Here is a 13901-nt window from a genome sequence, read left to right as displayed (position 1 = left end):
GACGTCACTTTTTTTTTTTTTTTTTCTTCATGTTTTGGAGTTGAGCCTGCTTGTTTACTACCACTTTTCTTTTTCGCTCAACACACACTTCTAAACACCCGGGCAACGCCGGGTACCCAGGCTAGTATATAGTAATGCTATAATATATATTTATTAGTATCGGAATGAAAACCTTAACAAAAATTTTACATCTGCATAAAAGTTAAAACTGTATAAATGAAGAGAAGAGGCTGCTGTGTGGGCGGAAGTAAACCGAGTTAAGCTTTTTAGAGCAATAATGTGTGTTCGATGTTAACTGGGTGCCCCACTGACCTTACTTCTTCACGTGACTCAACTAAGCTTATTGAAGATCAGTGCGTACACATAATCTTCGCATGAGTATGCTAATCTTTTGATAAAAGAAGTAGCTATATATCTATCTATCTATCTATCTATATATATATATATATATATATATATATATATATATAAAACTACTTCATTTACTCACATAAATTAATATACAAAAGTATAGATTTATGCGTAAACTTAAAGTATTTACTTCAAAAGTGCTCAATACGTAGGTAGAGCTAGTTAGTAATTTATAAAATATGTATGGCGATTAAGCTACACTGAATATTCGGCGTTTCATCCACTCTAAGATTCCTCAGGCTTATGCGCGAATTCTGTGGTTGTTTATCATTTTTATATGGTCCTCTTCTATTGAGGATTTAGTTAGCCAATCAGCTTTCTAGTATCCACCGCGCCCTTTCCTATCAGCTAATAACCATGCATTTTTATTATTTTTATTTAAAACAGATCCTTTGTCCGATAAAATGCATGCCCATTTAGTGTCTTAGCATGAAACCTCTTTTATAGAGAGCGTCACTCAGTATTAGAATGTTCTAGAATCCTCTCCACCTTTCTGGAAACTTCTGGCACCCTCTGGATTTTTCTAAATCTTCCAATTTCTTTTTCTCCGTTATTGTAGATTTGTAACAGAGCGCATATGGGAAAATATTACCACCACCAGCCGTTAAAGCACGTGCAAATTAGAAAATGTGCTCGAGCTTGTGTCGCAAGAAAGAGATAGAGAAATACACTACGTGGTTAAAGGAGAAGCAAAGTTGCACTCGGAGAAGATGGACATGTAAACATGAGGGTGAGAAAGCACCGGCTGGTGCCATCATCGGGTGGTGTAGGGACAGCGACTTTTAAAAAGCACATGTGTGTGCAAAAAGACTTTAGAAAAATAATGAAATGCATTGTTTTGGAAGAACCACGAATAAATTCATTTCATTTGCACTTTTAAAAAAATGTTGAGTAAAATTTTTGTTTCTTTCCTATTCATGTTTTATTTGTTTGTTCCTTTGTGACGGTACCAGACAGCGTGTGGGTCTGAGAGGTTTGAAGTGTAACAAGGCAGATAAAAAGTGACAGCCATGTTATAGATTTTTCTATAAGAAAATCTTTCTGAAATGACAGATAAGACCTCGCTCTGTATATGAGGAAGATAAATTAAGCCCTCAAAACAGTACATATATATATCTATTTGTATATAAATAAATACTCCTTGGTCTTTATTATGGGACTAGCCTGGATGACTGGCATTGCCCGGGTGTTTGGAGGTGTGTGTTGAACAAAAAGAAAAAAATTGTAGTAGGCGGAAAAGAAAGTGGAGGTGTGTGTAAGGCTGTTGGTTGAGCAAAAAAAAGGGGGGGGGGGATTGTGAACGCAAAAATAAAAAAGTGGTAGTAGGCTGGTAGGCTCGAATCCCTACCACGAAGGAGGAATAGAAATTGAAAAAAAAAAAGGCATGTTAGCTGTTGCACCTATCGCCAAACCATAAGTGCCATAGGTTTAAATTAAGGCTAGACAATCAAAAAGAGGTGATGACTTTCGAACATATCGGCAAAAAAGCGACCCCTCCCTGTTGAGAAATGATTAATGTTTTGGGCCAATTTTTTAATATTTGTCATCCAAAGGGTGGAGCTTCAAAATGATACCAATCTCGTGAAAATCAGTCGCCTCTTTCGAAAGTTTTTACGAGAAATAAATAAATAAACAGACAGGTCAGATTTATTTTTTATTTTTATTTTTTATTTTTATTTTTTATTTTTCTTCCTTTGAAGATTGTAACGCTGGGTATGGGGCAGCCAAACCAGCTGCTAACATTGCCCAGCTTTTTATTGAAACCAACCCAGAGCTCTTTTTAGTATCCTCTCTGTTCCCTTAAGTACAATTGTCTGGATCTCTTTTGCACTTGGTTCACCAGGAATATTAGTTAGGTAGAACTTCAGGTTCTTCTTCATAAGCCCTGTGGCACCTATAATAACTGGTATGATTGATATCTCCTTAAGATTCCAGTTTCTTTTCATATCATACATGAGACCTTAGTATTTGGTCTGTTTCTCTCTTTCAGCTCTGTTCAGACCGCCATCATTGGGAACACTCACTTCAATCAAGGTTGTAACTCTCTCTGACTTATCCATGGGATGGCCGATGACCCACAAAACAATAGAATTGTAGCGCAAAACTTTTACCAAAATGACTGAATTCGGCATTAAATAACCAGAAAAGGGTTGATATGCCATAAAACAAAACAATCATTGCTTGTTTCAATATTTTTTGGCTGATAGATTCTTATGACGTACATCATTAGCTTTAAAGTTGTATCGGCCATCTTTTATGCTTTCATCTTCTTGCTTTCTCACCATTTTTCGTCCTATTGATAACTTACATAAAGGTTAACTTTCAAGCTGTTTTTTATTTGTCTTATTTTATTTTTATACAGAATCTTACTCTACCCTGCCTTTCCGTAGCCGTATTTCCAGATACGTCTAATAAAACGGTTGGTTGATTGGTTAGTCTGTGACACTCGGGATTTAAGTAGCAATTTTATAAGTCAGTTGGACTTGAGTTTGAAATCGCATTTTCATTGGTTTGCCAGACTTTGGTTTGAAATAGAATTTCTGTTTATCTGTCTCGGGTTTGAAATAGAATTTCTGTTTATCTGTCTCGGGTTTGAAATAGAATTTCTGTTTATCTGTCTCGGGTTTTAAATAGAATTTCTGCTGATTTGTCATGCTCAGGTTTTAAATAGCATTTCCGCTGATCTATCATGCTCAGGTTTTAAATAGCATTTCTGTTGATCTGTCATGCTCGGGTTTTAAATAGCATTTCTGTTGATCTGTCATGCTCGGGTTTTAAATAGCATTTCTGTTGATCTGTCATGCTCGGGTTTTAAATAGCATTTCTGTTGATCTGTCATGCTCGGGTTTTAAATAGCATTTCTGTTGATCTGTCATGCTCGGGTTTTCAATAGCATTTCTGTTGATCTGTCATGCTCGGGTTTTAAATAGCATTTCTGTTGATCTGTCATGCTCGGGTTTTAAATAGCATTTCTGTTGATCTGTCATGCTCGGGTTTTAAATAGCATTTCCGCTGATCTGTCATGCTTAGGTTTGAAATAGAATTTTTATTTATCTGTCATGCTCGAGTTTGAAATAGAATTTGAGGAGTGAAACATGGATTAAATAAAGGTTTTTATTCAAAATTCCATCCAGACTTACGTAATTTTCAAGGATCAGTGGAATAACAGATAAACTCCAAGGTAAAATTTAAGCTCAAAGCGACACTCTTCTGGAGGTTGAAGATTCAATTCTCAGTGTGGACGATACTAAGAATAAAGTTGCGAATTACTTGAGATTTCTACTTTGTCGTGGTTGACGAAACGAGAGCATACTAGCCAATGGATTATATATATATATATATATATATATATATATATATATGTTTCCATTCAAAATTCTCTGCAGATTCCTGAGTCCGACAAATTTTTTTTTTTTTTTTTTGTTTCTCTCTTCCTACTTGTTCTGTATGCCTTACGCCATATTTTAAATGCTTCACAATATGGTGTGAGTAGGCAAAAGATATTGTTTTATGAAAGAACTAGCAGAGGTACCCGGCATTGCCCAGGTGTATAAAGGTGGTCTAGTAAGGAACCCCGGGTAGTAGGGGGGAATCAAAACAACAGTAACGGGGGTGCCCATTGCCCGGGTGTGTGTAAGTGGTATAATAAGGAACCGTGAGGGTGGGGGTATACAGAAGGAGTAGTAGCAGGAAGGGGGGGGTCAAAACAACGGTAGGTAGAGGTGTTAAAAAAAAGAAAAAAGTGGTAGCAGGCAGGCTCGAACCCGTAACGCAAAAGAGAAAAGAAAGGGTTAAAAAAAAAAAAAAAAAAACATGACGTCTTAGCAAATGTCTCCATCATGCGATTGTAAATTCCGAACGTCGAAATTAAGTGTAATCAATTAAAAAGAAGACGATGACTTGCAAAAATGGCAATGCAAAAATTGACCCCTCCTTGTAGAAAACTGCCCAGTTGAGGGTGTAAGAATTAATGTTTTTGGCCAATTTTTCGATATTTGTTATCAAAAAGATCAAGTTTGAAAACAATACCAATCTGGTCAAGATCCGTCACGTGTCAAAAGTTTTGTGGCAGACATACAAACATACATACATACTCACATAAACTGATTGAGATTTATATTATAGACTAGTGGGGGTACCTGGCGTTGTCAGGGTGTTTGTAGGTGTGTGTGTTGAGGGGGGTTGATAAAAAGAAAAAATAAGTTTTGGTAGGAAGGTAGGCTCGAAAACAAATATTAAAAAAATGAAGAAAAACAAAAAATTAAAAAGCAAAAAAAGTTTTGGGAGGGAGGTAGGCTCGAACCTGAAGCCTTAAGGTTAATAATCTGATGACATACCATGAGGCCAGGAAGCCAGGGACTTTTGATTAGTCGAGAATAAGTATTTAAAAAATTGAAGGTCGTTTTGATGAGAGCACGTTGTAGGCAGACATCTTGGATTTGTTTTAAATTTTTGTTTGAATTTTAGAAACGACACGGGAGATAACTCCATGTAAAGCGCCGACACTCCCTCCCCATCTTTAATATCTAGCTTTTCTTCCCAAAAATCAAACTTTTTGCTCAGTCTCATAACAAATTGTTTTTTCGCTGTAAAATCAAAACTACTTGATGAAATTAAGTGAATTTTTTTTTCCAGAGAACTTCATTCCATAATGGATACGTACAATTTAAACTTTTTTTGATATTTTCATTTTTTTAATGTCTTGATTAAACTGTACAAGTACAAAAAAAAAAAATATTGCATAATTTGCTATTAAACCTATTTTTGTTTTTTTAATTTGGCCTTTGCTCCTTTAATTGAAAACAAAATTAGGGTTCGAATGACATTTTTCAAGTAGTTATAAGCTTCGAAAGATAGTAAGTTCATTTTTAATGGCTGCTTCTAATACACCTAGTTCTCCACACAAGCGAACTCATACATACAAATGGATGACCTTCAGCTAAACGCGATTATCACCCTTCAACTCTGCCACCAGGGGGGGGGGCGATACAGCTAGGTTCACTTCCGTTTTGTATTATTCATTCTCTTTTTGCTAGAATTCTCAGCAAGTGAAGATGTGACAATAGACGCCCTCTGGTTTGGCATGTCCAGTCTGCTTTCCTGACCCTAACCCGTCGACCTCTCATCAAAATACAACAACGCAATTAACGTTACTTATAATCTTTTTTCTTACTCTTACATCTGCTGTAAATAAATTTACTTTTGTTTTTATCGCCATATTTCGTTGTCTTCATTACTTGCCAAAGGAGGCCATGCGACAGTATTCTTCAATCTTCTACTTAACAATAGAGGATGGGGTCGTCAACCACGATAACAGGCGACTTTGTTTAAAAACAAACCCACTCTACTGATTTTTTTCTCTCTAAGTGAAATACACGAGTTTTTGATTAATATATTTTATTTCTACTTTATCGAGTGAATTTTTTTTTATATATCTAAAAAAGAAAACATTGAATGAAATAGAAAAAATTGTCGTCAGCATCCAATATTTACTTGAGAATATAAGCACCACATGAGCTTTCACTTAAAAATAAAAATAAAATCACCGTGGTTTAAAAAAAAAAAAAAAAAAAAAAAAGATTTTACACTTTGGACTTTACAAGTAAATTTTCAAAAAACACTTTTTTTCTTTTTTTTTTTTTTAAATTAGAATATTTTATTTATTGATCTTTTATCTTCAATTTGTGATATATAAAACTTTGGTGAGTAGACATTTCAAAATGGTGGTGGGGGGGTGAATGAAAAAAAAAATGTTTGTCCAAAATATTATATTCAGTTTATTGGAAAGAGCATAAAATTTTACATTGACCCTGAAAATATCGTAAAAATTGAATCGTTAGAAAAATTTTGATAGATTTTTAAAGTTTAAAAATTGAAAAAAAATTTAATTTGTAAAATTCAATTGATTTCATTACATAAAAAACATGGCTGCATGAACGCGCGCAGGCACTTTGTAAACACTGTTTTTTAAAAAATAAAAAATATTTCTATTATTTTTTAAACAACTTGAATAGTTTATTTTGGAAGTATATTCCATAAAGAAAATAAGCAACTCACTTTTAAAACAGAAATTACGAGGTTTTTTTTATATTTTATTTGCAGTTTCGTGTTAGGGGTGTCAAAAATTCCCTCCAAATTCTGATACACCTAGTGGAGAACTCAGTAGCCATAAATGTATGAGAGGTAGGGAAGAGAGGAAGATGGAGAAAGAGAGTAACGGTTTAAAAAAAATGTCACATTTTTTAACACTTGTACTTTATTGTCCATGTCCCGGGCAACGTCAGGTAACCTTGCTAGTATGCCATAATTCTATCTCAAAAGGGATGTGACCACATCTCCATTTTTTTTTTTTTTTTTTTTTTTTTTAAGTATGAATTTTGTTTTCCATAACTGTCTGCTTCGGAACTTTGACTCTTCGTATAAGCCAAATGGTCACATAAAGAATAAAAGATTTTTATGATAAATTCTAAACCTTAAAATAGTCTAAATTTTAGTCTTCTTAGAAATAAATTCCTAAATATTGACTTTTATTGTTCGTTATTTTAAGATGATCAGGAAAAGATTACGTACTTTATAATAATAAAATAATAATAAAAATGATAATAATAATGATAAAAATAATATTAATAGATAAAGATGATAAAAATAATAATAAAAATGATAATGATAAAAATAATGATAAAAATGATAATGATAAAAATAATGATAATAAACTTGTCTCACTCAAAATCTCACAGGATATAAGTGTAGTAGCACTACTACGTGTGACAACAATGCGGCTACGATTTTGAATCTGTGCTTAGTTTATAAGCTCGGCACTGATTAGTGCAAGCGTTCAGTTTACTTTGTGGCTTGTTTAATCAGATCATCTCTCATGTGAGTTAAGCATGTGATGGAAGTTGATGAATAAAGATTTAACACATGGTCTACTTCTCCCTTTTCTTGATCAAGACACGGTACTGACAACTCAATATGACACAGACTCACTCCCAAACTTTTCCTTTGGGGTGCAATAACTCTGGTTCAATTTCAACAAGAAGAGACAAGATTCCATCATGGCTACCGCCAAACGCATATCGACTCAATATAACGCATGCACGCACGCTCCTGCATAGCTCTGACTTCAACACCTGTGTACTCTGCACTAACATTCTTTCAGACAGGGACATTCCAAAAGTAATACCTCTTTTTTTTATTTTTATTTTTTATTCCATCCGAATGGATCAGAGGGGATTGCAAATGGCGTGGTATGAAGACTGAATTTATGCATTCATGACCTGAAAGTTTTATCTCTCTGTTGCAGATATTGACGGTGTGAGACTCCCCTATCATGGACATGTGTCAGAAGCAGAGATGTATCTTTGAATTCTAGGCAAAAGTGCATTGAGAATCGTGTTGACTATGTAGAAAAATAAATTCTGGCGTACAAAAGGTTGCTAGTTTTAATGGTACCATTTCCGTCTTTGTAGCTCTTCAACTGTTTCAGTTAAAACAAAAGGCTTTACTTTTGGAATGACACTCAGATGACCAAGCACGCTCCAGGCGTCCATTTTTGATCACTAGCCAAAGTGCATTGAAAATATTATTCTTTTCTACAAAATGAAACTTAGGCAATAGAATTCAAAATGTATAAGGATCTTGATGAAGTAGAATAAATGTGTTTTGGAGTTTGTTTTTTGTTTCTTTTTTTTCTTGTTTTTTTTTTTTTTGTTTTTTCTTTTTTTTTTGTTTTTTTTTTTAAATATTAATCTTATGTACAAAGTTTTGTTGGGAATGTAGTGTAAAAAATATCGGATTTAAATTCGTTCTGTGAGTATCGGTTTGCTGGTTGAAGAAGATAAATTGTAAAAACCGTTGTTTAATTGTGTCAAAGTGCCGCTTCAAGAAGTTTATGGTAAAAATTAATTTATATATTAGCAGTTCAGCCCGGCATTGCTCGGGCCCTATGTACTGTTCATAACTTTATGTGCATATATATATATATATATATATATATATATATATATATATAATTAAAAAGTTTGACTCCTGTCCAGGTAACCTACATCTAAAATTTCAAACATTTAGATCTAAAATTGGTGGAGGAGTTTGGTAGAGTCTGCAACGGTCAACTCTTTCAACTTTGACCGCTTTGCAGCCAAATTTTCGCCTAAATACTTATTAAAAAGCTTGCTACAAGTCTGACTACCATTTATGTAAAATTTCAAATGTTTAGACCGAAAATTTGCTGAATAGTTTGCTAGAGACTTCAAAGGTTAATCTTTTGAACTTTGACCCCTTAACAACCAAATTTTCGGCCAAAAACCGATTAAAAAGCTTGCCCTATGTCTGAATACACTTTATGTTAAATTTCAAATGTTTAGACCGAAACTTGTCTGAGTAATTTGGTAGAGACCACAGAGGTCAAATTTTTAACTTTGACCCCAATTTTGACCCTTTACATTTATTGTTTTAGGTTCAAATCAAATTAAAAAGTTTGATCCATGCCCAAGTAACCTACATCTAAAATTTCAAGTGTTTAGCCCCAAAATTGGTAGAGGAGATTGGGAGAGTTTTCAATTGTCAAATTGTTGAACTTTGACCCATTTACAGCCAAATTTCTGGCCAAAAACCCATTAAAAAGATGTCCCCAAATCTCAATACCTCTTATATCAATTGAAATTGACAGAGTAGTTTAGTAGAGAAATGTACACATACACACACAATTTCACTTATGTATATATATTATGTATATATGTACTTTTTTGCCATCACACAAATCAGTGACTAAAAAACGTGCCTTTTTCAAGCCAAAGAAAACCAAGGGAAAATGAAAATAGCAAGCCAGACAAGCACTTAAGACTTATCATTCCACCTGAAATGAATTCAGAAAAAAATCGTATACTTTGTAATTATGAAAAAAGTTGACAGTGGGTGTTTTTATTTTCCTTTAGGTCATTAGAAATGATAATTTATATATATAAAAAAAAAAATAAAATTACTAACGTAATTCTATGATTTTTTTAATGAATATTTAAGTAATATATCTAAATAAATAGTGAATGAAAATATTAGCAAAGGATTTTTTTTTTCGTCCTTTTTGACATAGGGTGTGCACTACTTACATATAATTGGGAATCTACATAGATAGGTACGTGGGTAGGTAATAAATTTATTTGTTTGGTAAAAAATGTTATTTCGTTTTGGGAATTTTTGAGATGAGAATTGATTATTGTTCACATCTTGAGTGTCATTTTCACAACTTTTAGGTTGAGGTAACCTCCGACCTTCTTCAGGTATATCTTATAGAATTCAGGAATCTTTGTTGAACTCGGAAATCTGCACAGGATTTCAAACACAACCTTTTATTTAATCTACGAGGTAAGGAGGCTCTTATTCCATCAGCCGCGACTGGGTAGAAGTCTTAAGTATTTTGCAATTGTATTTTGACTGTTGTCTGTGTTGAGGTTTGAAGTTGCAGTTACAAACAAAGAAAATAAATAAATATCTGGGTCATCATTTTTTTTTTTTTTTTTTTAACACAAATTTTTATTATCTTTACTTTCGCTACCATTTAAAGCCTCTCGCTGCCATATGTCGATTTTTCTGACACGCGGTTTGCAAAATTTGACTCTAAAAAGGCTCATCTGACAACCCTACACAAGAATATAAAAGTGACCTCCCTTTGATGTACCTCCTTTTTGAATGTCCTTTTAATTATATATGATCATTGTTGTAATGGTCTAAGAAAGGAAATTCTACTTTCGGTGTGTAGCAGTTCTTCATTGAAGAAAGAAGTTCAAAATGTTACGTGAAAAAGGGAACCATTGAAAGAAACAGGGGAAAAAAACATTGTGTGCCAAACGGTGTAGGAATGAAGGAGTTACTAAAAAAAATTTTCTCTTATAATGTGATTTTATTATTTGTATTGAACTATGTAGCACAATATTACTACCTGAGTATTTATTGTTATTTATTAATTTATCTTATTTGGGTCTGTTCTATATTTAAAATACAACATACAGTATTTTCATAGAAATGTTAATAAACTAATTTTTTTTTTTTTTTTTTTTTTTTGCATATTATGGGTTTTTCTGTAAAAAAAAAAAACATTTTTTGCGCTATCCAGAAAAATATCAACTTTATGAAAACATATTTGGTGATTAAATATATTTAACATCCATGGAAATTCCATGGGTCCTGTTAGCAAATAATAATAACGTCGTTATTAAATATTTTTTGAATTCAACAATCTACAAATATTAGGTTAATGCAAAAAAAAAAAAAAAATGTCGTTTTCTTTTCACGTATATATATATATATATGATAAAAACATTAATTTTGCACCAACCTAATATTAGCTGAGGCTACTCAACAAGGCATTATTCTGCCCAACTCCCAAAAATATTAAAGAGAAGTGATAATGCCGTGTAATTTGTGCAGATCTATCTTGTTTCAAAATCTTGCAATTGATTTTTTTTTCCACTATTAAGTCACCACCTAACAAGGCCAAGAGCCACTCAAGGATAATGGTTAATAAAACGTAAATGATTGTCAGCTAAAAGATGGAGAACACTATAGGAGTACTAACGTTGATCAATGGTATGAACTGATCATTACTTGTGAGCCGATTTTTGACAAGGATTTGTTATTGGATTTAAAGATTTCTAATCGGTAGGGAAACAGTCCCATGGTAATGTGTTCCACAGCTGATGCCAGACACATAGAGGAAGAAAGTCTTTTTCATTATGATTGAAAAATGAGTTCTGGCTGTGAATGTCTTATAAGATCGAACCAAAGGTAAAGAAGTAATGAGACGGAAATGATTGTCAGCTGAAGGATGAGGAACACTATGGGAGTACTAACGTTGATGAATGGTATAAACTGATTATTACTTGTGGGGCGGTTTTTGACAAGATTTGAAGACGACCTAGCTGTATTCAGCAGGGAAGTGGTCCTCCGGTAATGTGTTTTACAGACGGGGTGGGGTGGGAGGCATTGCATGTATATGTGGTGGCTGAGGATGGATGGATGGATGGATGGATGAATAACAAACTGAAAACGTATTCAGTTTTCGCAGCTTAGTGTTTGTATGCTATTTCTACTATTGCTGCTGCTGCAACTGTTTTACTATTTTGATTGGTCGTTTCATGAATTCATATTTATTTCTCCAATGTGTTATATAATCTGGTGTTGACGAAAGTAAATACACTTCGGGACAAGATCAAAGTGTATCTGCCGGAACAGATACTGCAAGCAAAGACCATATGTGGGGGAAACCCCACATATAAGACCTTGGTCAATGTAGGGGCAACCCTTCATACCAATTGTCACTATCCAGCTCCCCTACTCCCCGGGGAGCTGGTCCCCATTTCCCCTTCACTCCTCAAATTAAAAATCGGCCTTGTGCCTAATTTGCTCAGTGGGGGAGCAAATAAATACCTCAAAGTGTAGTATCTGTTCTTCAGATGCTGCACTTCAATTTCTTGTTCTTTGTCAGTGGAGGAGAAATCCTTCACGACTGAGACAATTTTTATTTTTGTTCCTTTTCTCCGCGGTAAAAAACGACCCTGGTGTCTAACTGTCCCGTGGGGAGGCATTGTAAATAGAAACATTGAACAGACAAGTGTCGAAAACGAACTGAATGTGTATGTATGCATGTGTGCGTGTGTATATATATATGATGTACGGTATAATCACGTTGACACACTGGTTCTCATCAGATCACCGGAGTTAAGCAACGTTGAGCCTGGCTAGTACCAGATGGGTGACCATTTGGGAATTCTAGGCGCTGTATGTGCTTTCCATTTATCTCGGCATTGTTTCTAGTCATCCTGAACCTTCACTTGCCACTGGTATTCAACAATGTCGACTCGGTGGGATGTGGTTGGATATTGCGCAACTCTTGCCACAAAAATTTCATGCGTAGGCACCCTTGCATTGGGTATCCATAGTTTGTCAAGACTGAAGGAAGCCTTCTTTTCTTTTTTTTTCTTTTCTTTTTTTTTCCATATGCGTATTTATTTATATATATATAATGTATGCATGTATGTGTGTATATTAGTGATGAGACGATCTCAATATTTTTTCCGATCCCGATACAATTACCGATTCTGATTCTTTATAAATCTCTAAATATTTAGCTTCGTTATTATTCTCCGCCTCGATTACCGCAAAGACACATGCTAAATGTGCATATATTTTGTCAAACGTAAAAACACACTTGTGGGGGTATAATCTATAAATTTTAGTTTTACTGGCTGTTTAAAAATCAATAAATATTATTTCATCATTTATACCAGCAGAGAAAGATTTTTCTTTAAGAAAAAAAAAAAAAGACAAAAGAATCGTTTTTGGTATCTGAAAACGGGCACAAATTTATTCCGATTCCAATACTCCCAAAAGTCCTGATTGTTGATTCTAATTCCGATTGATCGTCCCAACACTACTGTGTGCATGTGTGTATTTAAGCAGCGTTTATTCATGTTAGCAAACATTGTTAAACATAACAGATTTTTACTGTTTTGTTTTATGTTTTTATTTTTTGGGGTTTTTTTTTCTCAATATCTCTAATCTTTTAGAAATTTTTTTTTAAATGTATATTTTTCTTATGGGATACTGTTATTTTGAATATTTCGTCAGGGTTTATTTGTAGAGCAAAGTATCCTCATGCCAGGTTATCCTGACAAACTCTTGTACAGAGAGACCGAATGTACTCGAAGATAATATTTAGTAGGTCATTCAAACTTTATATTTTATTTTTTGTTATATATATATATATATATATATATATATATGCACTAGCAGGGAGACCCGACGTTGCCCGGGATTGAATGATGATCAACAAATGTTTCACATCCCCATATTTTTATTGTCAACAAAATCGGTGAAATCGCCCATTTTTCAATCAAATCGATTGATTGCCTGCTATAGTTGGGGACCCATCGTGGTGCACCGGGAGTAAGCTTCACATCCCCCCCCCCCGCAGTGGCTTAGTCCACAATATATTGTAGTCTACATTGCACTGTAGAGAATCTACTGTTGATTTTATAAAAATAAATTGTTTATATATATATATATATATATATATATATATATATATATATATATATATATATATATATAATGGCTTGAATTAAAGTTTAAAATGCAAAAGTAAAGTATAATGGTTCAGTTGTGCTCTAAACAGAAACATTTATTTCAAATGCGCCCCTGTCATATCAAAGAACCTACTGTTGATTTTATGTGTCGGGGTTTTCGTCTTATGTGGTAATAAAATTTCTCAAATACACTTGTGGTGTTAGGCTGTGTAAGGTGTTAACTTTGGTCACAATCATATGTTCTTTTTGAATTTTTTAGATGAGGATTGATAATAATTTGAATAGCAATGATTATCCCAAAATATTGAGGGGATTTAAATTTCAAAATTTTGTAAAACATTGTTTTTTGAATTTCTTTTAGATGAGGCTTGATAATAATTTGAATTATTTTGATTACCTTTTCTTTTCTTT

At 33.7% G+C, this 13901-nt stretch overlaps 1 protein-coding gene and 1 pseudogene across 2 annotated transcripts in view; both read left to right on the top strand.

Annotated features, from left to right (window-relative positions):
* Positions 1–13901, top strand: part of LOC145260644 (ligand of Numb protein X 2-like) — a 432919-nt gene that overhangs the window by 185298 nt on the left and 233720 nt on the right. The gene's annotated exons all lie outside the window — the stretch shown is intronic.
* LOC145260917 (5S ribosomal RNA) lies at positions 12074–12190 on the top strand (annotated as a pseudogene).

The sequence above is a fragment of the Euprymna scolopes genome, chromosome 36 (genome assembly GCF_053919585.1).
Source record: "Euprymna scolopes isolate OS-2025 chromosome 36, ASM5391958v1, whole genome shotgun sequence".
Taxonomy (NCBI): domain Eukaryota; kingdom Metazoa; phylum Mollusca; class Cephalopoda; order Sepiida; family Sepiolidae; genus Euprymna; species Euprymna scolopes.
This window is presented reverse-complemented; position numbering and strand designations above follow the sequence as displayed.